Below are 26,445 nucleotides of genomic sequence, written 5' to 3' on the forward strand. Positions count from 1 at the left end.
CTCTTCCAAGAGTTCAAGAGGAATAAATAGTAAAGGATAGAACAGAGTAGTTTGGTTATTATGGCAACATTAGTCTTGAAGCAGGTCAATGTTCCCCTGGTTGAAGAAAATCACCCGATCCTAAAATGAATCATAGGAGCTTTTGGTTCAAATGGAAGAAAGTGTCCTTCTCAAGGTTTTGATCAAAGCATCCAGAAAACACTGCTAGGGTTGGCATTCAGGGATGGAGGAGGAAAGGATTCTTCTTGGCATCCGCATCTTTCTTAATATCTTCAAGCTTTGGTGCCATTTGGAATGTTATAGTTTTATTCTAAACTGCATAGCTGGTGAAGTACTTCACAAGAGTTTGTATATCTTAAATTTCATGTGAGAAAACTAAATCAGCACTTTGAAATGGAAATATCTAGTTGAAGGAAAGATATATCTCTAAACTTTGTCGTATTTTGCTAATATTCTTTCATGTCAGTCAGAGACCGAATACTGAGACTTAATGGACTTTGGATTAAATTTATATGGCAAATCCTGTGTTCATAGCTATAAATATAACAACTCATTTTAAACACCTTACAGTCTATAAGACAGTTTTCTTAGGACTGGTATGTGAGTGAAGAAGTGAAAATACCCCCTTTTATAGATGAGTAAACTGATGTTTAGAGATATTAAATGCCTTGCTACAAGACTTGAAATCAAATTTCTGACCGCAGGGATGGTACTTTTTCCATTACAGCCCATTATAATTCCTACTCCTCACTAATCGCTTAATCAACAAGCATTTATTAAAACTTGCTCAATGCTGGGATACAAAGAAAGGCAATGCGTCACCATGACACTTAGACACCTTTAAAGTATATAGAACATAGAACTAAAGTCAGAATCTCTTCTTAGGACTTTTATGTTGATTTTTGTTTATGTTTTCTATGGTGGTAATACTGTGTAATGGGGCAGCTAGGTGGTGCAGTAGATAGAGTACCAGACTTGAAATCAGGAAGACCCATCTTCATGAGTACAAATCTGGCCTTAGACACTTACTAGCTGGGCAAGTTGCTTCACCCTGTTTGCCTCAGTTTCTTCATCTGTAACATGAGCTGGAGAAGGAAACAGCAAACTACTCCATTATCTTTCCCAAGAAAATCCCAAATGACTCAACAACAACAAACAACCACCACCACCATGTAGTACAACATAGTTAAACTCTGAAGAAAGAGGTTGATTCTTCTCTGAACATGCTTTAATCCTAAAAAAAAAGTTCCTCATTGAGAACCAAACTTTGATTGTTTAGAGGAAAATGTCAAGTTTGGAAAATGTTTCCTAATAAGGAAGAATGATGTCATGTTTATGGAGGGTGGCCAGCTTCTCGCCATTTCTTTTATTTATATTAGCTGAATTCCAGGGGGAAATGCCCCACAAACCACGAGTGCTGCTAACTATATTTAGCCAGACTAACTTAGTAATACTGGGAGGTTTTGTTTATTATAGACTCATCAACCCACTGTAAGATACTATTCCAGGCATCTTATTTTTGCAAAACATAATTGAGCAAGTGCAAAAATGGCAATTCTTAAGTGACTATCTGTTAGAATATGTTTAGCTGAAATGTTTTTCTCTGAGATACTGATGCCTGAGTTAAAGGATGGAAATATTTCATGTTCGGTACTCTTACTCAGCTGTTTGATAAGGAATATTAACTTTAGGGATCAGTGAGGGATCCTTCTAGCATTCCAGGATGTAATGCTGTGTTTGGGACTGTGCTGTGCCTTTGCTGTGAGACCATCTTATCCCAGAACTTTATACCATAGTCTGAAACCACTTAGGTTTTCTGTCTCTCCTATATAAAAGCAAAGTTTAAGTATCCAAATGGAGGATAGCAGCTGGATACAATGGGAAGACATTGGTTCTAGTGTCAGAGGAACTGGGTTCAAATCCTGATATGATACTACTTATGTGATCTTGGGCTCCTCATCTGTAAAAAGAAAGGCTTGGACTAGATGGCCTATGTGGCCCCTTCAAGCTCTAGCTCCATGATCCTATGATACCTTTTTACAAGATACCTTTTTTTTCCTTTGCCCAGTTTCATTTCTAGCTTTATGATCTAATGAATTGCAGACTACCCAACTCCCCTAACCTTCAGTCTTAACTATTGAACCATCAGAGGATTCCTCGCCAGTGACACTTGTCTTTGCAAAATGCAGCTGACAAAAGTGACCTTATCTATACAAATTGGACACATGCAGTGACCTTGAGGGATGTAGTTGAAGGTAAAATCTCAGTCTTCTCTTATGAAGCTTATCCTGTTGCCAAAGGGATTATCCCTCACTACTCCTAAAGAAATGCTCTCGATGTTAGAGGCAATGCTTTCAGTATATTTATCAGTGGCTGGGGGAAGTTGTCAACATAGAGGATACCTAAAACAGGGTTTAGGATAGTTAAAACAAATAATATCTCGCCTGACTGTCATGAATTCAATTCAGTAAACACCGAGAGTTGGTCACTGGGGGGAAATGCAAGATGTAAATAAGATGTCAGTCAGTCAGTAAACATTTATTAAGTGCCTACTCTATAGGCCAGGCACTGTGTTAAGCACTAGAGATACAAAAGGAGGCAAAAGATAGTCCCTGCCCTCAAGGAGCTCACAATCTAATGGGAGAGAAAACAAGCAATGAAATAGACTCTATATATAGTATAAATAGGAAATAAGAGAGGGAAGGCACTAGGATTAAGATGCGGTATGGTACTTACAGTCTAGTACAGAGATAAAACATTTGTAGAGAACTTGAATACAGAATAACATACTACATAGTTTATAGAGGTGAAAAACAAAGCCCTTGCTGAAAGGGCGGAAGGAAATCTATTACTGAGTGGAGGGGGCCATGTTTGAGTTGGTGAGGGAGGACACTCACTGCTATCAATCATAGCCCATAGCAATGCCTCTATTCTCCAAGGAATCTCCTTCATGCTCTTAGGGCCAGGTTTATGTACTGCAGGAGAGATGGTGAGTACTTGTGTTTTGTCAAAGGAGCAATAACTGCCATAGAGTGAGAAGAGGTAAATGAACCCAGTGGAGTGGGCAGGGTCTGAACTAAATGACTTCTAATCCAAATCACCAGAAGCAAGGACTGCCAAGTTGGACATCTTGGATGTGTTCTGTTACATCCCTGGTACCTTCCCCAGGAAGATAGCAGACTTTCTGTTAAGTCAGATCTCTGAGGTGTCCTCCCTGCACCCCCATTCGTCCCACTTGAATCCATGTGTTCATTTCTGTGCCTTTTTCATTTCCAGCTCCGAGGTCATGGGATTCTAAGAATTCCATTTCTTAAGGGGCACGCCCAGTAAAAGCATACACACACAAGCTCTGTATTCTATGCAAAAACAGCATGAACACTAATTAGCAACTAGAGAGTAGTAGTAATAATAATAATAGCAACTGGCATTTGTATAGGATTTTAAGGTTTATAAAGGACTTTGCAAATATTATCTCATTGTCCCTATATTGCTACCCAGAGTGCAAAATATACCTGGGGGGAGGGGGCATTTTAAATGGACATTTAAATAACATGTTTTTAATACCAGAAAATTCCAGTCTCCATAACCTTTATTTTGTTATAAATCACATTGCTATATCCTTAGACAAGCAACATACTGGGGACATAATTTTAAGCCTTGCCCGGAATACAGAAATGCCTTGTTCTCACTCTATTGATATCAAATATTCTTTTTTTAAAAGTACCCAGTCTTCATGTCTATAAGCTGCTGGCTAAAATAAGAATTAAACAATATGCTTCAAGTGATAAAATTCTTATTCAGGAAGGTTCCTTGAATGCAGGAACTTTGTCTCATTTTATCTTGTGATTTCAGCAACTAGTACCATGCCTTGCACACAGTAGATAATTAATAAATACTTGTGATTTATTAATGACACTTACATGAACTCATCTTACATGCTTGGTTGTTAAAACAAAAAAAGCTGACATAACATTCATTAGGAAAGTGGATTATATTTAATTTTAGCTCAGCAAGGGTGCCAACTTTTCCTCTAATTATTAAGCTATTTTGATCAAGTCTCAACTTTCTTTGGAATAACATTTGTTGATTTCAAAAAGGAAGTGGAATAAAGTAATTCCTGTATCATTAGATGCTTTGACTGATCTGTGATTGAATGAGTGCAGAGCTTCATTCCACCAGCACAGGGAGAAAACTCCACCATGCCTTCCTATTCCGTGCCCTGCCCTTCTCTTTCATAGCTCCCTGTAAATCCTCCGTGGGTGATAGACCCTGTGGGCATCTCAAATAAAAATCCACTAGGCTGCAAATGACTACATATCTTCCCCCAGGATAAAACTTCGCACATAGTTCAATGATGAAGTACTGACTAGACAATGTACAGTGAGACGGATGACTTAACAAAAAGGTATTTTTTTAACTATTTGGCTTAATCAAGATTTTTATCTGAGGGATTTTGATATGTGTTTAAACGGATCTCAGAAGTTATTAAGAATATCCAAGTGTGTAGAATGGTAAGTACTATGAATCAATTCAGTCAACGTTTGTTCAACCCCTACTGTATACGCTGCATAACACAAGTTTTGTTACCATCTTGGCACATCAACAGCCTGAGAAACATCATTACCCTATGCTTTTTCTATGTCTATGCAATTATATTTATAAGCCCAATTTAGAAAAGAGAGGCTGGAAGTCAAGCCTGTTTTGGAGTGTCTGTGAAACTGATTTTCATGAACTGTCTTTTTTTAACCCTCTAGCTGAGAAATTGATTCTTCTTAGCTAAGAATATTAGTTCGGTTGTCAGCAGCATGTTGGAGTCTTTAATGTCTGAGGTAGTTACCCACATTTTCATTCTTCCATGGTCTCTTGCCTTTTGCTTGATTAAATGTTTTCTTTCTTTCAAACCTCATCAGAGAAATTACAATATTTTGATTGCAGGATCAGTTTCCAGAAATATTTTAAAAGCTACTTGCCAGGCAATTACAAATGTAATGGACTATTTCCTGAGATGCCCTCATTAAAATTCACTTTGGTTAAAAATAAAAAAGTATAGACCTTGAGAGCTAGAGTTACTAGACTGTCTTTGAAGTCATTAAGATACAATCCTGATGCATTATCTGGTGTGAATTTTTTTAAAAAAAATAGCTTATTTTTACTGTTTTAATTAATAAACATTTCAATTAATCCCCAGTACTCCTGAGCAAAATGAAAGAAAAAGGAGAAAAACTGCATAGTCCAGCAAAATAAACTCCCACATTAGCCATGTCTGAAAATATATCTTTTTCTGTGTTTTATGTTCATCTTTCTTGCAGGAAATGAGTTTCATCTTCCTTCTTTCCAAATTGCTTTTCCTTATAACGTTATTGTCATTGTATAAACTGTTTTCCTGGTTCTGTTCACTTCTGATCCATTCATAGAAATCTTCCTAGTTTCCTCTGAAATTATCCATTTGACTATTTCTTTAGACATAATAATATTGCATTACCTGCATATACCACAATTATTCTCCAATAGGAAGATACTACTTTAGTTTCCAATTTATGGCTACCACTGAAAAGTGCAGTAAAAAATATTTTTGTATGTATAGATCCTTTTCCTTCTTTGATTTCCTTGGGGTATAGACCTAGTAGTAATATATCTAGGTTAAAGATTATTCACAATTTTGGTAATTTTCTGTGAATATTTCCAAGTTTCTTTCCATAATAGCAAGACTAGTTCACAGTTCCACTAGTAATACACTAATGTACCTCCCTATTCCACAACCTCTCCAACATTTGCCATTTTCCTCTTTTGTCATCTTTGCCAATCTGATAGGTGTGAGGTAACTCAGAATATTTTTTCAGGTTTCTTAGTAACTTGAAATTCTTCCTTCGAAAACTGCCTATTCAAGTCCTTTGTCTTTTTGGCTGTTAGGCAATAACTCTTAGTCTTATAAATTTTAATAATAATAACAATAACAACCAACAATTACACCATGCCTACTACGTGCCAGGTGTCATGCTAAGTACTTTAAAAGTATTATCTCATTAGATCTTCACAACTACCCCAGGAGGTAAGTGCTATTATTATCCCAATTTTACCATTCAGGAAACTGAAGCAAAGTTAAGTAATTTGCCCACAATCACACAGCTTGTAAGTGTCTGAGGCTGGATGTGAACTCAGGTCTTACTGACTTAAGGTTTAGCATTCTAGTCACTGAACCATAATTCCTTATGCATCTCGAAAACAAAATCTTTATCATAAAAACTTATTACAAAGTTTTTCTTCCCATTATGTTTCCCTTCCCATTTTTACTATATTTTTAGTTTGTGCAAAAACTTTTCCAGAATTGTATGTTTTATCTTGTATGTTGCTCTCTACCTCTCATTTAATCATGAACTCTTCCCCTCTCCATAGATCTGAAAAGTAATTTCTTCCTTACTCTTCTAATTTGTTTATGATGTTACCTTTTATATCTAGGTGATATATCCATTTGGAGTTTATCTTCTTGTATTGTGTGAAGTGTTGGTCTATAATTAATTTCTATCAGACTGCTTTCCTGTATGCCCAGCAGTTTTTGATAAATAATGAGGCCTTCCCCCAGTAATAGGGATCTTTTAGTTAATCAAACACCATGCTACTATGTTAATTTACTTTTGTATGTTCTATTTATTGACATGTCTTTTTTTTAACCTGCAACAAATCATTTAAGTAATTGATGCTTTACAGTATAATTTGAGGTCTGGTACTGATACACGCACATAAACACACACACACACACACACACACACACACACACACACACACACATGCTTTTCCTTCTCATTTTTTCCCCATTATTATCCTAGAGATTTTTCACCTTTTGTCCCATTATATCTATCTTATTATTATTTTTCTAGGTTTATAAAATATACTTTCAGGTATTTAGTGTAGTGATGAATAAGTAAATTAATTTGGGTAGTATTGGTCATATTTATTATATTGGCTCAACCAATCCAAGAGCAATTAGTGCTTTTCTACTTAGGGCTATTGTTATTTCTTCAATAAGTGTTTTATAGTTATATTCATATTGTCCCTTGGGTGAGTCTTGGCAGATATACCTCTAAATATTTTATACCTTGTATAGTTTTGTTTTTTAATGGAATTTCTCTTTCTAACTCTTCCTATTCTATTTTGTTGGTTATACGTAGGAATGTTGATTATTTATTTAGATTTATCTTATAGCCTGCTACTTTGCTGAAGTTATTAATTATTTCCATTAAATTTTAATTAACTCTAGAGTTCTCTAGGAATCTGGTGTGAAATTTAAAACTTAGTAACCAAAGTTTTGTGGGAATAATAATTTTATTAATGGCCACAGTCACAGCTTTATACCCTTTTTTAAGGCAGTTAATTTCGGGAATGCAAGTATAAACAAATCCCCTAATTTACTAATGACCTTTGGTTGAGACCATGGATCAAAGAATTATGGATCAAAAAAACCATATATAGAGAGTAGAAAGGAACCTTGGAAATCATCTAATTCGGGCTTCTCTGTGGGAGTCATGGCTCTCCTAGTTCAACTCTGTCATTTTACAGATGAGAAAAAACTGAGGCCAGTGGAGGAGAATTGAGGTTGTTGAAGGTCACATTGATAAGGCAGCAGAGCCCAGATTTGAAGCTAGAACCTCTACCCAAACTAAGTATCCTTCCAACTATGCCATGCTACCAAGTATCATGGACAATTTTTTCATACTGGAATATATAACTGACAAGCTAAAATAACTTGTTTTATATATAAATAACTTTTGTATATAAATACAAATGTATAAATAACTTTTTTACTTATTGTTTATATTGTCGTAAACAAATGTTACCATATCATACCAGCAGACTATGTTAAATGTACAGTTACCACGAATTGTGTGTAGCTTCCACAATGATCACGTTTCTGACAAATTATTCGAAAATGTACTTTATAGGAAAAGAGACTTTGTTGAAACTTGCCTGATTTTGGAGCATATTTGTCTTTGGAACTTTTATTAGTCTGTTCTTACTAAAAATGATTAATGGAATTCTTTGAATTGTAAGTGTTTTTGCTTTAAAAATGACATTGTTTTGATAAAGGGAGATTTAACAACAATAGTTTCATGGAAAAATCAATGTATGTGTTGGAACTAAAACTTCAAGAAGTGGTATATAATGTATATACCATCAAGGGTATACATGATCAGTTAATCAACAAGTCTTTATTAAGTTCCTACTGTGTACTAAGCATTATGCTAGGTGCTGGAGACAGAAATGCACACACATGGAAGCACACACAAAGGAACAGTTTCTGACTTCAAAGAGCTTACTTCCTAATTGGGTGAGAGAAAATGAACACATTAATATATGCAAAGTAAATGCAAGGCAGTTAGGGGACAAATTGCTAGAGGAACAGGGTTCCCTTAAGGATGTACTTTTGAGCTGAGCTTTGAAAAAAACAAAAGATTCTGATTCTAAGAGATGTGTTACGAGCTTCCGGAGCCTCGTAACTATGCTGGGGTTCCCCCCAAGCCCCAGGCCTCTGCCTAAGCGGACAACGTACGGGGCGGGAGCCGAGTAGGATGGTGAAATGACTCCGTTTATTATTTCAGCAAGCAGCACATTTATACCTTTAGTGACGTAGGTACACTCTTTGGTTACGTGGGTGAAGGACAGGTGAAAACTCAATACACCTGGGTCCTAGGACCACCCCAACTCCGCCTACTCTCCTCCCCTTCTCTTCCCTCGCTACCCAAAGCTCCCTGCGGGCAGGCAGTCCAGGCAAAGACCTAGGATTGCTAGGGAGGCAACAAAGGTGAGACCCCTCCTCCTGGCTCCACCCACATCCCAAAGCCCTGAGTTTATCTCAGCAGGCCCCTGGGCCTGGAGCTCCGAGGAGGACAGGACTCAGCTCTAACTCGGCCCGCAACAGAGATGGAGGTAGCAAGATCATGATTTACTGAGGACACCTTCAAACAATGGAGTGTCATGTGTAAGAAACAGAAAGAAGGCCAGTTTGGCTAGATGGAAGACTGTGAAAGGGAGTAATATACAATAAGCCTGGAAAGGTTGACTGGAGCCAGATTGTGAGGCATTTGAAAACCAAACAGTGTTTATATTGTATTCTAAAGGCAAGACGGAGCCCATGTTGCTTGATCAGAGAAGCACCATGGTTAGACGTGTGCTTTAGAAATTTCCCAGTGGTGTGGAAGACAAATTGAAGATATTGCAGTAAGGCTAGGCGAAAGGTTATGAGGACCTGCTTGAACTAGGCTTGCAGCCATGTTAGGGAAGAGAAGGGAATGGATGCAAAATACTAATGGTGGTAGACTTGGCAAATGGCTGGATGTGAGTTGTAAGGGTGAGGAGCATGTCAAGGATAGCTACTGGGTGGAAAACTTGGGTGAATAGAAGGATAGTGGTATCCTTAACAGAAATACAGAAGTTAGGAAGAGAATAGCGTTTGAGAGAAAAATAATGAGTTAGTTCCTGATCAGGACAAGACCAGCCATGATTCCAGAAGACTCATGATGAAACATACTGCCCTATTCTTGAAAGAGAGATAATGGACTCGGGAGGCAGATGGAGACATATTTTTTGGACATGACCAGTGTAGGAAATTTGGTTTTGCTTATTATGCACATTTGTTACAGGAGTTTTGTTTTTCTTTTCTTTTTTTAAGAAAGGGGGGAAGTAGAAGAGAAAGAGAAAGTAGAGAGGGCTACAAAGATTCCTGTATGTTTAGTATCTTACTCAACAAATGAAGCTGATTGAGCAGTTTATGTTCACCCATAATTGAATGCAACTTGGAATACAGTGACTTTTGATGCTCTGATTGGGACAATGAAAACCCAAGTATTCATGGGGATAGTCACCTGCCCAATCTATTTACCTTGCTTCCTATGTTAAGATTATCTTCTATTAGTACTTAACTTTGCTATTACCAATTCAGCCTGGATATGATGACATAATGAGGTATCCAGGACCTCTGCTGACTTAATAAGTTTCTAAATGCCAAACTACTCCCTTAGAGCTTTCATTAAAATGTTGGGGTTATGAATTTACCCTTAAGAAGTGGAATCGTTGCAATTTGGAAGGGGTTTTTTATTGTTCTTAAGACAGTGAGAATGAGAATGAGCTGGCTGTTCTGGTGTTTTAATGAGGGTAGGCAGGGAATTGGACCTCTGCCCTGGACCATGACTGGTAATGTAAGCAGGGATCTTAGCTCTCAGAATTTTCCAGAAAAGCCTGCTTAATATGGTGGAGAAAGCACTTTTGCCCTAAGCCTCCTTTGAGTAATCCTGGGCCTCTCTCTGCCTCAGCTTCTTCTTTTTCAAAATGGAGGACATGAGTAGATGTTATCTAATGTTCTGTCCAACTCCCAAATTCTATGAAACCTTGGCAGAATGGAATAGGAAAGACAGATTTTTTTTTTAACAAACTTTTCTAGCTTTTTTTTCTCCACTTAGGACATGTTAATGCAAGCTTAAATTCTTTGGAATCACATTCAGGAATATAAAACATCTGTGTTGATGTAGCCAGACAACTGCTACATCATTCCAATAGGCCCTTCTCTATGGCCACCAAAACTTCCTGGGGTTAGCCCTTCCTAGAGACTCATGAATTTGGTCCAGTCCAGAGCTGGAAATCACTAACCCTTGGATAACTGATAGATTTCAAATCAGTAAGTAATTATTGAGTATCTCCTATGTGCTCAGCCTTATGGCTGGACTCTGTCAGTACAATGGGGCCTTCTTAAAGGCCAATTCTGTTTCCTCTAGGTATCTGTACCCCAAGCACCCTTACACACAGGCACTTAATAAATGTTGACTACTGCAGAATCATAGTCATAGCTGACATTTAGCATGGTGCTTTAAGGTTTGCTAAATGTTTTACATGTGTTCTCTCAGCTGATCCTCACAACCACTCCGGGAAGCAGGTGGGATTATTATCCTCGTTTTGCCAACGAAGAAACTAGTAAGTGTCTAGAGCAGGATTTGAACTCAGGTCTTCCTGACTCCAAGTCCAGCACTCTGTCTCTTGTGCCATCTATCTGTCAGTCCTAGCTCTTAAGACGCTGAGAGTAATAATAGTAAGAACTTACATTTCTGTACAACTTTAAGGTGTACAACTCACTTGACTGACAACCCCATGAAATGGGGAAGGCAAGTGTTCTTTATACAAGGACAGAGAAAGGCACTCACAAACTTTCAATGACTTGCTCAGAGACACACAACTAATAAGCAGCCAATTTGAACCCTGATCCTCTGCCTTGTTCAAATGCAGCATTAATCCCTAGTATCTATGGAGAAATTTTCTCTCCAGTTATAACAAGGATTCTATGCAAGTAAAGCCAGCCCCGTTGGATCACCCCCTCTCTCTCACTTCAGGCTTTCCCTTTCTGAAACACCCAGCAAGTCTTGGCCTGGATTCAATATGAGTTGCCTTGTATTGTTGTTTTTTTTTTAAAAGACAGACCCTTTTACTATTATCAAAGGAGGAAATCCAAGAAAGTTTTCTGGAGGAAGAAGCATTTGGGTTTGGCTTTAAAAGAATTCTGTCAGCAAAGAGAAGGAAGGCATGTGTAGGGCACAGCCTGAGCAGAAGCATGGAGGCAGGAATAATACATTGATTTCAGGAGGAGCAGTTTCACCGCAGCATTGGCCATGTACAGGGCAGTAATAAAGATAATGATAATAGCTATTTATATAGCGCTCTACAATTATTATCTTATTTGATCCTCACAAGAACCCTGGAAGGCAAGTGCAGTTATCAGCCCCATTTTGTAGGTGAGGAGGCAGCAGCAAATAAAGATTACGTGACTTGCCCAAGGTTACACAACCAGGAGGTGTCCGAGGCTGGATTTGAACTCAGGTCTTCCTGCCTCTAGGCCCAGCATTCTATCTACCCCCTAGCTGTAAGTAAGATAAGAATATCAGAAAAGGTAAATGGACCTAGTTTTGTGCGTTTTCAGTGCCAGGCGGAGGTGTAGGAACTTCACTAGGAAAGCAATAGGGAGCTACCGAAGATTTTTGAGCAAAGGAGTGACGTGATCAGATTTACAGGCACGCTACAATTATTTTTCAGCGGTACAAGAGTGGTTGGGAGTAGGGGAGAAAGAAGAGCGCAGGTAGCAAGGCTTAAAAGAAGGCCAGCATAAGGCAGTCTCAGCAGGTAAGAATAAGGGCCTCTGCTCTGGTGTTGGCGCTAGGAAAAAAGGAGATGAATTGGATGATAGCAGCCATAAATATGAGCAATAAGGGGAGAAATAAAGGAGGGATAGGGACTAGGCCTTTGGAAAAGAAGGAAACTACCAGTATAAGTCAGCGCCTTCTCTGCGACTTAGAGCCCTAGAGAGTCAACGAGGGTTCTGAGGTTAAGTGACTTGCTTAGGGTCAAACAGCCAATACGTGTCAGAGGCAGGACCTGAACCTAAGGTCTTTCTAGCTTCAAAGCCAGCTCTTAAATCACTAGGCCAAAACATTAACCCCTAAAGTTTCAAACCATGGGTCTCTCCTGACACTGGGTCTTGTTCTTTCCACTGCATGTCATGTAAGGGATCAGCTAGAAGACAAAGGGCTGTTGAAGAAGATTAAGAAGGATTGGTTAAAGAGGTAGAAGGAAAATCAGGGAGAGACCCAAGAAAGAGCTCGGTATTGTTAAATTGCAGAAAGGTTAAGGAGGAACAAGGAGAGGGGAAAAAATTGGATTTGGCTCACCCGAGTATCTGTTGGGTTTTTTTTTTCCTTTTATGGACATAATGCCTGTCTTATTACTTGGATTTTTAAAACTGTTGAAAAATTCTAGAAATAATCACTACTTCTAAATTTATAGCAGACATCACTTGCTGAAAGATCATCTATATAGTGTTTACCATGTGAGCTCAAAGCATTATCAAGAACCCTGATTGTGCTATGGAAAACTGTTATCTAGTATAGTTGGGGAGTGATGTATTTTATATAGCATTCATTTTACTATCTTACACGGATTACGCATTTTTAGAGAATTTGAATACAATAAAATACATAACACAAAAGCTGTCCCAAACGTAGTCTTTTGTGGGTTCAGAAGGCAAGCCTGAATTTCATAATGCCTTAATGTCATCATAACAAAGATCATTTATCATCTTACTATAAATTTCCAGAAGTACTAAATAACAGCAAAAATTCCAGTTGATCCCGAGCCAGTTATTGGAGTGTTTACCGTACACGGAGTCCTACATATAAACATGTTGGAAGCTTTAGGCCGCCATAAGCGCCCTCATATTCTCTCTCTCCCTCTCCCTCTCTTCCTCTCATTTCCCTGTCCTCCCTACCTCCTCCCCCTTCCTCTCCTTTTCCCTCTCCCTCCCTCTTTAGTTTTCCTGAAGAGTAATTGGGCCGTTTTACTGAAGAATGACTCTGGCTCTCCTCGTCACTCTTTTCCAGGGGAGGCCAGTTCACTCGTTGCTGCTCTTCCCAGGACAGAGTTGGACGGATTTCATTTATTGTCGCATCCGTCGGATTAGCTTCCCATAGGTGAAAGGTCGCTTGACGCCTTCTTATTGAATTGCGTCATTTGGCCCTTAAAGAATGTCAAGGTTAGCTGCTTATGCTCTAAAAAAGGTCAAATCCATTAAAAAAAAAAACATGCAGCTCTTGTCTCTAGTCACTAGGTTCTTAATTCATGATGTTATGCTGAGGTTCTGGAATTTGCCAAGCAGTGTTTAGAATTTTGTCTCCAAAAATTGCTTTCCAGTTCCTTTCTCCTTTCCTCTTATTTTGAAAGTCTGGAATTAGCAATTGGCCAATTGCCTGATTCACACTGCAAAAAAATTGATTTATTTACTTTAGCTATTAACTTTTAAACTATCAATGGCAGACATTTAGGGGAAATGGAATAATTTTGAATAGCCAAGTCCAGCGGTGCATTCCTGTAAAACATTTGCCTTTGTAATAGCTGGCTATGCAGGAAGTGCTAGTTACAGTCTATGCTTAGTGTAAGCGAGGAGTCTTTCTTAGTTGTAATTTAAGCAGATTAGCAAATTGCCAATTATCCAGGAATCTAGTATACTACTTCTTCTAGCCTTTTATCTTACTAGGAAACTGAAAAATCCTCCTACAAAAGGCATTAGTTTTCTACAACTCAACATAAGGCATCGTGGTATAATGGGAAGAGTACTAGATTTGGAATGAACAGACCTGGGTTCAAATTCTGGCTCATCGAGTTTTACCCTCCATTCACCTTTCTCTCAGCTTCCCCATGGTAAAATTAAAGCCCCTTCTAGCTCTAAATCATGAGCTCTTTAATGTTGCCACGAGTCTTTCTTTTTCAATCCTGAGCATTTTAAGGATCCATCTCTAGAGGACAGATCATAAATTAATCATAAATTAAGTGATTAAAAAGTGAATTACTGACTGCCCTGAAAGAAAGAATGATTATGGCATTTTAAAGTAATTAATTATAGCATTTTAAAGGTGGAAGGGATCTTAGAGCCAACCCCCTTATTTCGCCACTTTAGCCAGTGACAGTTGCCTTGGTTTTTGTCTAGTGAAGACTGTCATACAGTGGGAATTGATGCAGGAAAATCTACTTAGTGATATAAAAATCAAGGTCATTTCTGAGAGTTCTGGTTCAGCTGTTTAGGGCAGTTTCTTTTTCCTATTTATTTCCTTGCTCTTTTTACTGATAAAATTGCTGCCACATGAGGAAGGTGAAGGACAAAATTGCAAAAGTAAAAGTGTTTGGGGTAGCTCCTATCCCATGCAATTAACCATATGGTCATTTTTAGTTGCCTATCAGAAGACAGGATGTACAACACTTGACATCTCCCATCTCTGCCTTTGCACAGGCTGTCTCACTACCACCACCACCCACCACCTTGGAACATTCAGTTTTCACTCCTGAAAAAAAAACAAGGTCAGAGGACAGTTGACCTAGATCATATTTGAGGTGTTAACTTTTAGATACAAGAAACTGTCTCAGGAGATCAGAGGATCATAGGTACAGAAGGAATCTTGGAGGTTGTCTAGTCCAATTTTCTAATGTTAGAGAGGAAGAAACTGAGTCCCAGGAAGATGAAGTGACTTCTCCAAGTGACAGAGGCAGCATTTGAACCCGAGTCAGTGTTCTTTCCCCTTACACCACACTTCATCTCCTAGTAACACATTCAGGGACTGCTTGGATAGAAAATGCTTTTTTTAAAAAATCCTAATTACCATGTAGCCAACCAGGAGACACGTTTGCCTTAGTGGCAAGGCATGGACTCCACCTACACATTCTTTTATTTGTGCGTAAGTCATTAGAAACTTGTGGTAGAGTTTAAGCGACCCCCTTAAAACCAGACATCCCTGTAAGTTTCCAAGTCCAGACATCAATGCCTCTGATTCCAGCTCCAACACAGGCATTCAGTTCAGCCTTATTAGTAGCACCACGTTGTATCTTTATGACCTGCTAAACAATGAGCCCACACAAGGGAACCATTTCCTCATTCTGTACGAGGGCCAGTTTTGTTATCTGAGTGGTACAGTGTGGCCACAGTATGTTACAGTGATAGGGAGAATGAGCTCTGTCAATGAAAAGGAATGGCCTAGAGATGGCTGAAGTTCCCACCGAGTACTGAAAATTTCACTGAAGCCAGTTTCCTTAAGGTAAACATAAACTTGATGCCTTTCGACTGATAACCAAACAAGCGGAAAATGGGCATCAGTACAACTGGCATTACCAAAGACATGATGAAGTAGTTCACCAATGCCAAATTAGGAGCTGTGTTACTCACAGGGTTCCCAAATGCTGTCATATTCTGTTGGGAGTTTCAATACGGTTCTGACTATCTTTATGAGGACTAAAAATTTCTAAAACCCTGCTCTTCATCCCTTGGGCCAAAACACAATCCTCTACTCTGTAACTATTTTGAAAAAAAAATGTCACCCAAACAACAGATTTATTGTACATCTACCATAATATTTACATACCATTTCATGGTTTGTAAAGCACTTTATAACCATTTCAGGTAGATACTACAGGTATAAGTATATCCATATTGTAGATGAGAGGACTGAGATTCAGAGAGGTTGAATTACTTATCCAACATCACATAGACAGTAATTGACAGGTCTAAATCTAGTGTTTTTTCTACTACATCCCAGATTCCTGCCCTTTCTCAGTTCTACCTTGAATGGGATACAAAGAAGCATTAGACCTGGCCTTACAGTTTACAGGACACATGCTGGTGAAAAGATAAGTAATAAGACCAAACAATGAATGACCAGTGCACATGAGTGGACAGTCCGTGCTATTAGAGTTCAGAGAAAGAAAGAGAACCCCAGATGAAAGTGATAGAGAAAGACTTCATGGAGGATTAAGTGAAATATAAGTTGGGTCATGAAGGGAACAGGAAGGATCCCAAAGAGGCAAAGAGAAAGAGGAGACATGTAGAAGAAGGAAAGTATAAAATTTATTTGGGGAACAATGACCGATTTACTTGGTATGGAGAAATTCAGGGAAGGGAGTGATCTTGCTGTTGTTGAATCCTTTTTCAGTTGTGTCCAACTCTTCATGACCCCCATTTGGTGTTTTCTTGGCAGAAATGCTGGAGTGCTTTATCATTTCCTTCTCCAGCTCATTTTACAGGTGAGGAAACTGTGGCTAACAGGGTTAACTGACGTGCCCAGGATTACACAGCTAGCAAATGTCTGAGGCCAGATTTGAACTCAGGAAGATGAGTCTTGCTGACTCTAGGCCCAGCACTCTGTGTACTATGGCACCACCTAGACATCCCTAAGAGAGTGATAGTTTATAGCTAGGAAGCCCTTTGAACTTCTGAGGAGAGCCGGCGTTAAATCTCAACTTCCCTACTAACTTATATGTGACAAGTGGAGGAGTCTCTTAACTTCCTTGTCTCCTCTGTAAAATGAAGGTGATTTCACCAGTTTATCTCTAAAGTCCCTCAACATGATTCAGGGTTTAAAAACACTATAGTTAGAGGAACGGTGTTCAAATCCTGACTCTGTTAGTTATCTACCTCCATGACCAGTGGTGAATCCTTTATCCTTTCTGCATTTTTGTTTCCTAATGAATAAAATGAAGGTGTTAAACCAGATGTTCTAGAAGGTTCTTTCTGGCTCAGCATTGGTGACCCTATGATTCCTTCTAGTTTTAATATTCTTTAAGTCTGTAGCACCCAATTGAGTAGGGCCTTGTACATCAGCCTGAGGATTTTCAGTTTTATTTTGCAAAAAACAGGGGCAGAGAAAGAAAGGGAAAGGAGTAATGTGACAAAAGATTGTGTTACAGTGATTTTACTGCATTTGGCAGGCTGGATCAGAGAGGAGAGAGACTAAAAGTGAGAGGCTACTTACAAGGCTGTTATAATAAACTAGGCATCCATGAGGTGATGAGAAATAGAACTAGGTTGATGTCCATGGGAATAGAAAAGAGTAGATAGGACTAATTCAAGAGATTGGGAGAGAAGAATTGACAGGACTTGGTGGCTAATTGGATAAGGGAAGCAGGGAAGAGGAAGGAGTCAAAGATGATAATGAAATTTTTGAGACCCTAAAGAACAAGTTGGGCAGAAAGCCAGTTAGTCAGGGTTTGGAGGAGATAATTTTGGGTTTAGACATGCTGAGTTTGAAGTGACATCAGGGTGTTCAGAAGGAAATGTCAGGTAAGGCCATAGTGCTGCTAGAGTAGAAAGTAAGAAAGTGGAGCTCCCAGATCTTTTTTCAAATTCTGACTCTGCTATTTACTAATGGTGCCTTATTGAACATGGCACTTCACCTTTAGGGGTCTCAGGGGGTCAGATTTTACAGAGAAGTTTCCTTATCTGTTAAAAAAAAAGGTGTTGGACTAGCTGGTCTCTCTCAGCCCTTCCAGCTGTGAATCCTATATAGAGATTTGGAATTGGTTCTGTGGAGCATGGTAGGTACTAGAAATGTACACTGGGGTGTGAGTCATCTACATATTGGTGATAGTTGAAGCCATAGGAATGATTGAGCTCTTGGAGGGAAAGTGACCATGGACTAAACCTTGGGGGAAACATGCACACTTATCAAGTAGAAGGAGGAAGAGGGACCAGACTGAAACAAAAAGGATTAGTCTTAGAAGGAGAAAGTAAAACAGGAACAGTCTCAAATAAGAGCAGTGGACATGGGGTTAGAAGACCTGGATTCAGAATCACACTTTACCAATCACCAGCTGTGGGACCTTGTAAAAGCACTTAACCTCGCCATACCTCAGTTTCCTCATCTGAAATAGGGATGATGTTGCTTATACTGCCAGCCCCCATCGGTTTGTTGTGACAATAAAATCTGAAAACATACAAAAGACCTTGTAAACTTAAATTGCTACATAAAAGTTAGTAGTTAATGTTGGTATAGCACAGGCAAGGACCAAAAAGCAAGTTGGTGGATGTTAGGTTAGAAATTCTGGATACAACTTAAGCCCTCTTCTTGAAAGAAGAGACTAAGTTTAAATGGATTTCTTAGGAGAAAGGAAGAAAGAAAGAGAAGAAAGGAAAGAAAGAAGAGTGGAAGGAAGGAAGAAAGAAAAAAAAAGAAAGAGCGTAGTGTTTGCCTTGGGCTATAGAATCCAAAAAAAGTTTAAAATGGGAAAAGAGGTGGAGGCTGAGCTGCAGCTCCTGAGCCCAATGTGAACCAGGGATAGTTCTGATGTTTTTCCACAGGAGCATTGGCACTGTGCAGTAATGGTGTGTTTCCCCTTAGAATTATGGTGGTAATGTCTACAAGCCACAGGATTCCTTTTCCTACTTCTGGATTGCCCCTGCATCAATTCAAATGCAGTTGTATCCATACCTAAAAAGTTTCAAACATATAAATCAGAGGATAGTTGTTCACATCATAAAAGGCCTCTTTATTTTGCAAAAGGATTTACTGTATGAGTTCTTTCATCAGGGAGATCCTCTACTGTGCTGAATTTTAGAAGCATTCCTAATATGTAAAATTCATCTGTATCAGTATGTGTTTGTATGTGTGTATACATATATAGCAAAATATGTGTGTATATACATATATAGAAATATGTGCATGTGTGTGTACATATGTATATATATACATATGTACATACATATATGTACATATATGGGCATCTAGGTGGTACAGTAGGTAGAGTGCTGGGCCTGGAGTCAGCAAGACTTATCTTCCTGAGTTCAAATCTAGCCTCACATACTAGCTCTGTGACTCTGAAAAAGTCACTTAACTCTGTTTGCTTCAGTTTCCTCATTTGTAAAATGAGCTGGAGAAGGAAATGGCAAACCACTTTAGTATCTTTGCCAAGAAAACCTCAAATGAGGTCATAAAGAGTTGGACACAACTGAAGCATCTGAACAACAACAATTTCATATATGTATATACATATATATGTATGGATCAGCATCATTCTTAGATTTGGCTTATGGTTTTCTAAGACAAATAATCCATTATGAACCATTTTATTTGTTTTGCTTGTAAACCTTAAAAACTCTAGATCAGGGGTTCTTAACCTGGGATCTGTAAACTTGGTTATTAAAAATATTTTGGTAACTAATGTAATTATTTTCCTTGTAATCATTTGTATTTTTATTTTGTGCATTTAAAAACATTTTGAGAAGGGGTCAATAAGCTTCCCATACTGCCAAAGGGATCTATAATACAAAAAAGTTTGACAATTCCTGTAGTAGATAAATATGAATTATCATTACCAAATGTAGGCCAGTGAAACTCTAGAGTGATTACGTGAGTTGTCAAAGGACACATAGCTAGGGTATAGAACTAGAGTGAGGAGCCTGGGATCTGATGTCTGAATTTTTCTATTTCCACTTGTTGGAGTCAGTCTTCCTAGATGTCATATGCTGGGGAATAATTGGTTTTTTTGTTTTGTTTTGAATAATATAGTTGAGACATGTAGAAGGTAAATCAGTCCTTCATGGTACATAGTTGTACAGGGAAAACCTTATTCTTCAGCAGAAGAATATGGGGAATATACCAGAGGAAAATGGAGGGAAAAGCATATTCTTAGTTCTTAAGTTGGAATGGAGGCACTTGGCTAAGAAGGTGATGCCCATTTCTTTTTAAATATGATAATTTAGCTTCTCACACTTTTGTTCAGTATAAAAGCTAAGAAGCAGAAAGACCCTTTGGGTTCTTGCAATTCAGCCTTAGAAAGTTTGGTTGCACTGTGCCTAACTGTGAAATATTAGATTAATCATTCTTTGCATTTATCTTTGGGACAAAACAGTTAAACACATCTATCTTTTCAAACATAAGGTAATTTGCAAGCAATCTAGTAATTTTGACATAGTATGTTTAAGGCCAAAAAGTTTCTCAGTATCTGTATCATAGGGAGTTTCTTTAGAGTCCCAGCTAAAGTTGTCTATGCCCAGTTATTGAAGAAAAGTGTTGAAAAACAATTTTCACTTTAGAAAAATGGACAAGCTTTAACTCTTTAGGAATTGATACCAGATCTTTTCAGTGGACAGGGGTCCACATTAATCCCTTTTATTTTCACTGAAATAGGTTTTACTAGTCATGAGCTCTAATGCTTTCCTATTCTTTTCTTTAGCCTTTTACATCAACGGGAATGAAAATGAGTGAAGACATTTTGCTTGGGGAGTTTGTTCTTTCTGAAACTAGCCCATGATCCCTGCCCAGAAAAACAAGAAAAAGCTAAGCCCAGTATGGCAGTGCTTCACTTGACTCAATTTCATCAGGCATATCAGCCATGCAGTCACTGTCCAAGCAGGGGAAGAAATGTGCGTTCTGCTTTTTTGAGCACTGCCAGTCATTCATCACATACAATTTATTCCAATGTACAAATCTTTTTTCTTGGCCAGCCTGCAAATGGTTTGGATAACATCTTTGCATCCTGCACAGAGCCAAAATTACCATTTATGCTCTGCCTCTATCATGACTATAGAATAAGCCTCAACATCTGTGGAGCCAGCTGTAGGATTTAACTTCTGAGGAATAGTCATTGTCCTCAAACAGCAATCTCCCAAATACCTTAGTCCTCATGCTAGTCAATTAAGGACATTTCCCTTTATCCTCGGAATGTTGGTTCCCAAGAAGATTATGAATTGGTCAGTAATTGCTATCCCTCTCACCATACACAAAATGATTTGAGATACAGATTGCCTTTATGTACTAAGACAGAAGAGCACTACTTGTTTGTGTTTTGGGTTGGTTTTGGTTTTTTTTTTTAGTTAGTGAGCCAAGTATAGCTTTTATTCTAAATAGAAAGGGCTAATTTTTCTGAGTAGACTCCTGTCTTGTGCTTATTTCATTCAGATCTGTTTTCCTTTACCTCCTCCTATTGTAACGAACTATGTTTTGTCTGAGTTACTACAGGAACTGAGATCTGAGTTACTTGAAAGCTTCCCATTTGTCAAGAAGGGGTTCAATTAGGTGACCTAAGGTCCTTTTCAACTCTTTGATTTCAAGCTGTGTCTGAAGTTGAAGTATGATTTAAAATTTTAGTTCCACAGATATTTACTAAACACTTCCCATCTGTGAGGCCTGAATGCGCAGTCTCCACCCTCTAGGACTTTACAGTCTAATAAAGTTTGAGATCTGTGCTCAGATAAGATAAAGGTAAAATACACTTCTTTGGGCTAGAACCAATAACCATATGTTATATAATTATAATTCAACTAGCGTATATTTGAATTTTTTGATCACTTGAGGGTAAAGTGAGCCCCAGACAAAGTATTGTTTAAAAAAAAAAGTTGTTTGGGAGAGTAAGAATCAAGGATGGTTTAGAATGAATAAGTGTCAGAGGAAGGGGGTACTCCAAAGGGGTAAAGCTTTGTCATCATTCCATATAGGAAAAAGTATACATTTCTTTGCCATGGTCACTTATAATACTATACTTATATTATTAGTCCATAAAGTATTTCTGTCCCTCCTCTTTCCTCTCCTTCTCTGCCTGACTCTCAACTTTGCAATTAATTTTTGAGATGGCTTGGTTTGTATTTACCAGAACTGGCACTCTGGATACCTTACCTAATGAAATACAGATGTCATCTGGTTGATATTAATTTATTATTGTTCTGTTGTTTTTAGTAATAATGATCATTCTTTAGATTGTTTATATTATGTTCACCATATGTATAATAAATGTTAGTTCTTATAGAAAGCAAATGGTTGGATATAGATTCCCTGATCCCCAGCCAGTGGATTAATGTTCTGAATAGATTCAACTTAAGGATAAGGGTTGGGGGAACAGGGCTAAGAAAATATTAATGTAATCAAACAGGTGGTAAATAGACAAATGTAACTTTTAATTTGCCCTGCCTGAACCAGCAACCATACCAATAATTTTAGCTCACCCAGAATGGAGTTTTTCCACACACTCAGTAGTTATGGGCTCAGTTTAGAAATGGTTAACAGACCTAAGGCCTTTTTCAGTTTAGTCCCACAAGCCTCCTTCTTATCCCACCTTTGATTGAGTGAACAATCAAGCAATCAACAAATATTCATTAAGCACCTCAGGTTGCTGAGTACTGGGCCTGGAATCCAGAAGGCTCCTCTTCCTGAATCCTAATCTGGCCTCAGACACTTAGTAGCTGCATGACCCTGGGCAAGTCACCTAACTTTGCCTCATTTGCCTCATTTGTAAAATGAACTGGAGAAGGAAATGGCAAACCATACCAGCATCTCTGCCAAATGGGATCAGAAAGCATAGGGACACAACTTATCAACAACTGGAAAGACAAAAGTAAAGCACTCTTTGCCCTCAAAAACAAAAAAAAGTTAAGTTCTTAAGTAAATTGTACCCTAAATTTGTGGTTACAATTAGGGTTAGTGTTAGCACAATTTTAGGGTTAGGGTTAGGTAAGCCTTCTATAGTAATTGCTGTCCTCAATACAATACCCTACCTGCTTACCTGACTTAACCACTCTTCCCTATACCTACTCCCCCTTAAAATTAAGCCTCACTTGAAGCTTGGAGCTAGTTGTTAGGGTTTCATTTCTTTGAAAATTACTAAGCTCTGTCCTGTGGGGTGTGTCCCAGCCTTCAGTGGACTCCTGAAAAGCCTGCACAGAGGAATGTGGGGTTTAGGTGGCATTCTTGGAAGGCTTAATCATGAAGTAACTTCTATATCTCATCATGGTATTTGGAGATTACAGTGTAGTAAATTCTAGCATTATTATTAAAAGGAATTCTAGAGAATTTTCCAGGTGCATCCCCTGGAGAGTTCTCTTCTCTAGGAATCAGGAGACCTTGTTTTGCCGCTAACAAAACTGGCATTCTATCTCTAACCTCTTAATTGAGGGGGTTTTATTTTAGTCTGTTTCTCATGTCTGGTATGAAGGGTCAAGACTTAGCTCAAGAGGCCTCTCCTGACCTTTATTTTATATTTGTTATTTAGTCATTTCCATCACATCCACCATTCATGACCCCATTTGGGATTTTATTGGCAGAGATACTGGAGTGGTTTGCCATTTTCTTCTCCATAAGGAAACTGAAGCAAACATGGTTAAGTGACTTGCCCAGAGTCACACAGCTAGTAAGTACCTGAGGCCAGATTTGAACCAATGAAAATGAGTCTTCCTGACTCCAAACTCTATCTACTGCACTACCTCACATGTCCTCTTACTTTATACCTATTTTATATTCATTTATCTGTGTACAAGTTATTTTCCCCATGTAGAATATAAATTCCTTGAGGGCAGGAAATATTTTTATTTGTCTTTGTGTCCCCATGCCTAACAAAGTACCTGACCCATGCTTTTCATATTGCGTTGTGATAATGAGCAAGTTACTTCATCTCTCTAGCCCTCAGGTTCATCTGTGAGTTATTTTGACTAAATGACCAATGGTACCTTAGCTATAAATCATATGATTGTCTGATGGTGGTGAATGATAATACTAGAAAATAGTGAAATTTTAATACATCAGTGAGTCTGGAGCATCTTTAGCCTGGGTACTTCCCTCCATGGGTAGAAATTGTGACCTGTCCAAGCACTCTCATCCTGTCCGCTTCTGGTCCATGTTCTTCCATAAAGCCCCTAAAGGTTCTTTTCCATATGCTAGAGACCTTCTTCTAGGACACTTAACATTTTGTGGCTGTGAGTGAAAGCATGTATTGTCTTTAGCGAAGGAATCCAGAGTATTTGTTCTTGGGGAATGTCCAGGAGAACATTTCTTAAAATGCATTCCCAAAGTTATTATCATACTCCTCACTTGTGATAGAAAGTAAAACATAATGTGTATCAGGGGCTATCTGTATTTTTAGCATTGCTTTATTTTTCAATTACTCTTCACTGATATGTCTTACTTTTGTTTTAAATAAATAAGCCTAGGTTCTCCTTTTTTTCCCCCATAGAGTCAAAGAATTACATGTTGTTGCATTCCCTGGGCAAAGTATTGATTTCAATTTTGAAAAAGTGTTTTGCCCCATTATCAGTTTAAAAACAGCTAGAAATTGCTTCCTTCTTCTAGACATTTGTGAAATAAATGTATATGTACAACCTAGCTGATAATCTCCATCTTTTCTAGACAATTTAAATAATTCATTTGGCTAGATTTCTTTTTTTCTCATTCCATTCCTCCCCAGGTTGGATGGAAAGGTTTGGGAAGATTTTTTTAGTAGTCAAATTTTCAATTAGAATGGCATTACTCAATGAATTTATACAATTTTATTTTACCTGGTAAATTAATAGCAATATTTACTAAGTGAGGGAAGAAACAACTTTTAAATTATAAAAGTGAAGCATCATTTTTGATGAAACATCATATTGCCTCTTTTTATCTTTATTGATATTTCAAAATCTCATCTAGAAAATAATTTGGATTAGATAGGTAAAGATAAAGGAGTATAATAGTATTCATATGCATAATGGTAGTTCCCAAGCATTTTGTCCCCTCCTGGATATAATGGATTCTCTTTTTTGTGGTAGCTCTGTTCTGAAGAGACAAAGATTACTCAAGTATCTGGCTGCTCAGATGGATCTTTAATTTCATCTATTTGAACATTGCCTCCACTGATGCAGATTGGCTGCCCAACCTATGCATTTCTTGCTAATGGGCTCTCAAAAGTTTGCCACAAGAATTCCCCAACATGCTATGACAACTCTCTTTTGATTTCCTTCCTCCTTCTCCCAAACAGATGTCATTCATCAGTCCCCTCCCCCTTTCCATTCTTCCTGCTATCCCCTTCGTTGAGTCTCTCATTGTTGCTGCCTGTACGCTACTGCAAGTAGATTCAGAATCCCAGAATGCCAAAATTGGAAGAGATTTCCGTGGACACCTAGTTTGAACTCTATCTGAAAACTAATCATCCAGCTTTTGATTTAAAATCTCAAGTACCTCCAGGGCAGCTCCTCTAGCTTTTGGAAAGTTCTAACTAGTAGAAAAGTATCTTTAAATCTAAATTTGTCTCTTTGCAACTTCTACCTGTTGCTCCTAGTTCTGTCCTACTATATAGCTTTTCACTCCTTGAGGTTAGGGACCATGTATCTACCCTCCAAACCTAGCATTGCATCTCACATTGGTAAACTCAACACTTTTGAAACCATTCTTTCATTGCAATTGAAGAATAAGGATGTGGCCAAATCTGTTTTAGTTCAGAAATTATCATTTGTGCTGAAACCAGATATGAAAAATTGTTGGTTTTCAGTTGTATCCAACTCTTCATGACCCTGTTTAGGGTTTTCTTGGCAAAGATAGTGGAATAGATTGTCATTTCCTTCTCCAGTTCATTTTATACATGAGGAAACTGAGGCAAACAAGGTTAAGTGACTTTCCCAAGGTCATACAGCTAGTGAGTGTCAGAGGCTGGATTTGAACTCACATCCTGCTGACTCCAGGTCAGGCACTCTATGCACTGTGCCATCTACAGCCCTTATGAAAAAAAACGTAGGCCCCCAAATACTACTCTTACCTCAATTTTCCTCTGCCCTCCTTCCCCTGCCCTTTTCTCATCTTCCTCCCAATGTTATCTCTGTCTCTGGGGTATGTTCTGATTTTTTTTCCATGCTAAAATACTGAGCAACTGAAAATGGGACCCATATGAAAACAGGACATCAACTTAATTTCACTGCAGTAAATATAAGCTGAAGTATATGCGGACTGTCTTTATTATCTTAAGAAATGTTAGGGGCAGCTAGGTGGTGCAGTGAGTAGAGCACCAGTCCTGGAGTCAGGAGGACCTGAGTTCAAATCTGGACTCAGACACTTGACACTTACTAGCTGTGTGACCTTGGGCAAGTCACTTAACCCCAATTGCCCTGCCTTTCCCCACCAAAAAAATTTCAAAAAGAGATATCAAAAAAAGAAATGTCAGGTTGTTTATAATTTCCAAAGCATCGATTAAATTAGAGCACTTGGAAATAGTCCTTTAGCTATTGGCTAGAAGGGCTACTTAAACTGGTGAGCCCTCAGTGGCCTTGCATATGGTTGGCTGACTAGCCATGTCCAATGAAAAAAACTAGGACTAGGGGGGAAAAAGTGATGCTGATATGTTGATGATGGCTTCCTGAAAGCC

The 26,445-nt window shown here is 38.4% G+C and overlaps 1 protein-coding gene across 8 annotated transcripts in view; it reads left to right on the forward strand.

Annotated features, from left to right (window-relative positions):
• PALLD (palladin, cytoskeletal associated protein) overlaps nucleotides 1-26,445 on the forward strand; it is a 593,228-nt gene that overhangs the window by 504,154 nt on the left and 62,629 nt on the right. The gene's annotated exons all lie outside the window — the stretch shown is intronic.

This window comes from Trichosurus vulpecula, chromosome 6 (genome assembly GCF_011100635.1).
Source record: "Trichosurus vulpecula isolate mTriVul1 chromosome 6, mTriVul1.pri, whole genome shotgun sequence".
Taxonomy (NCBI): Eukaryota; Metazoa; Chordata; class Mammalia; order Diprotodontia; family Phalangeridae; genus Trichosurus; species Trichosurus vulpecula.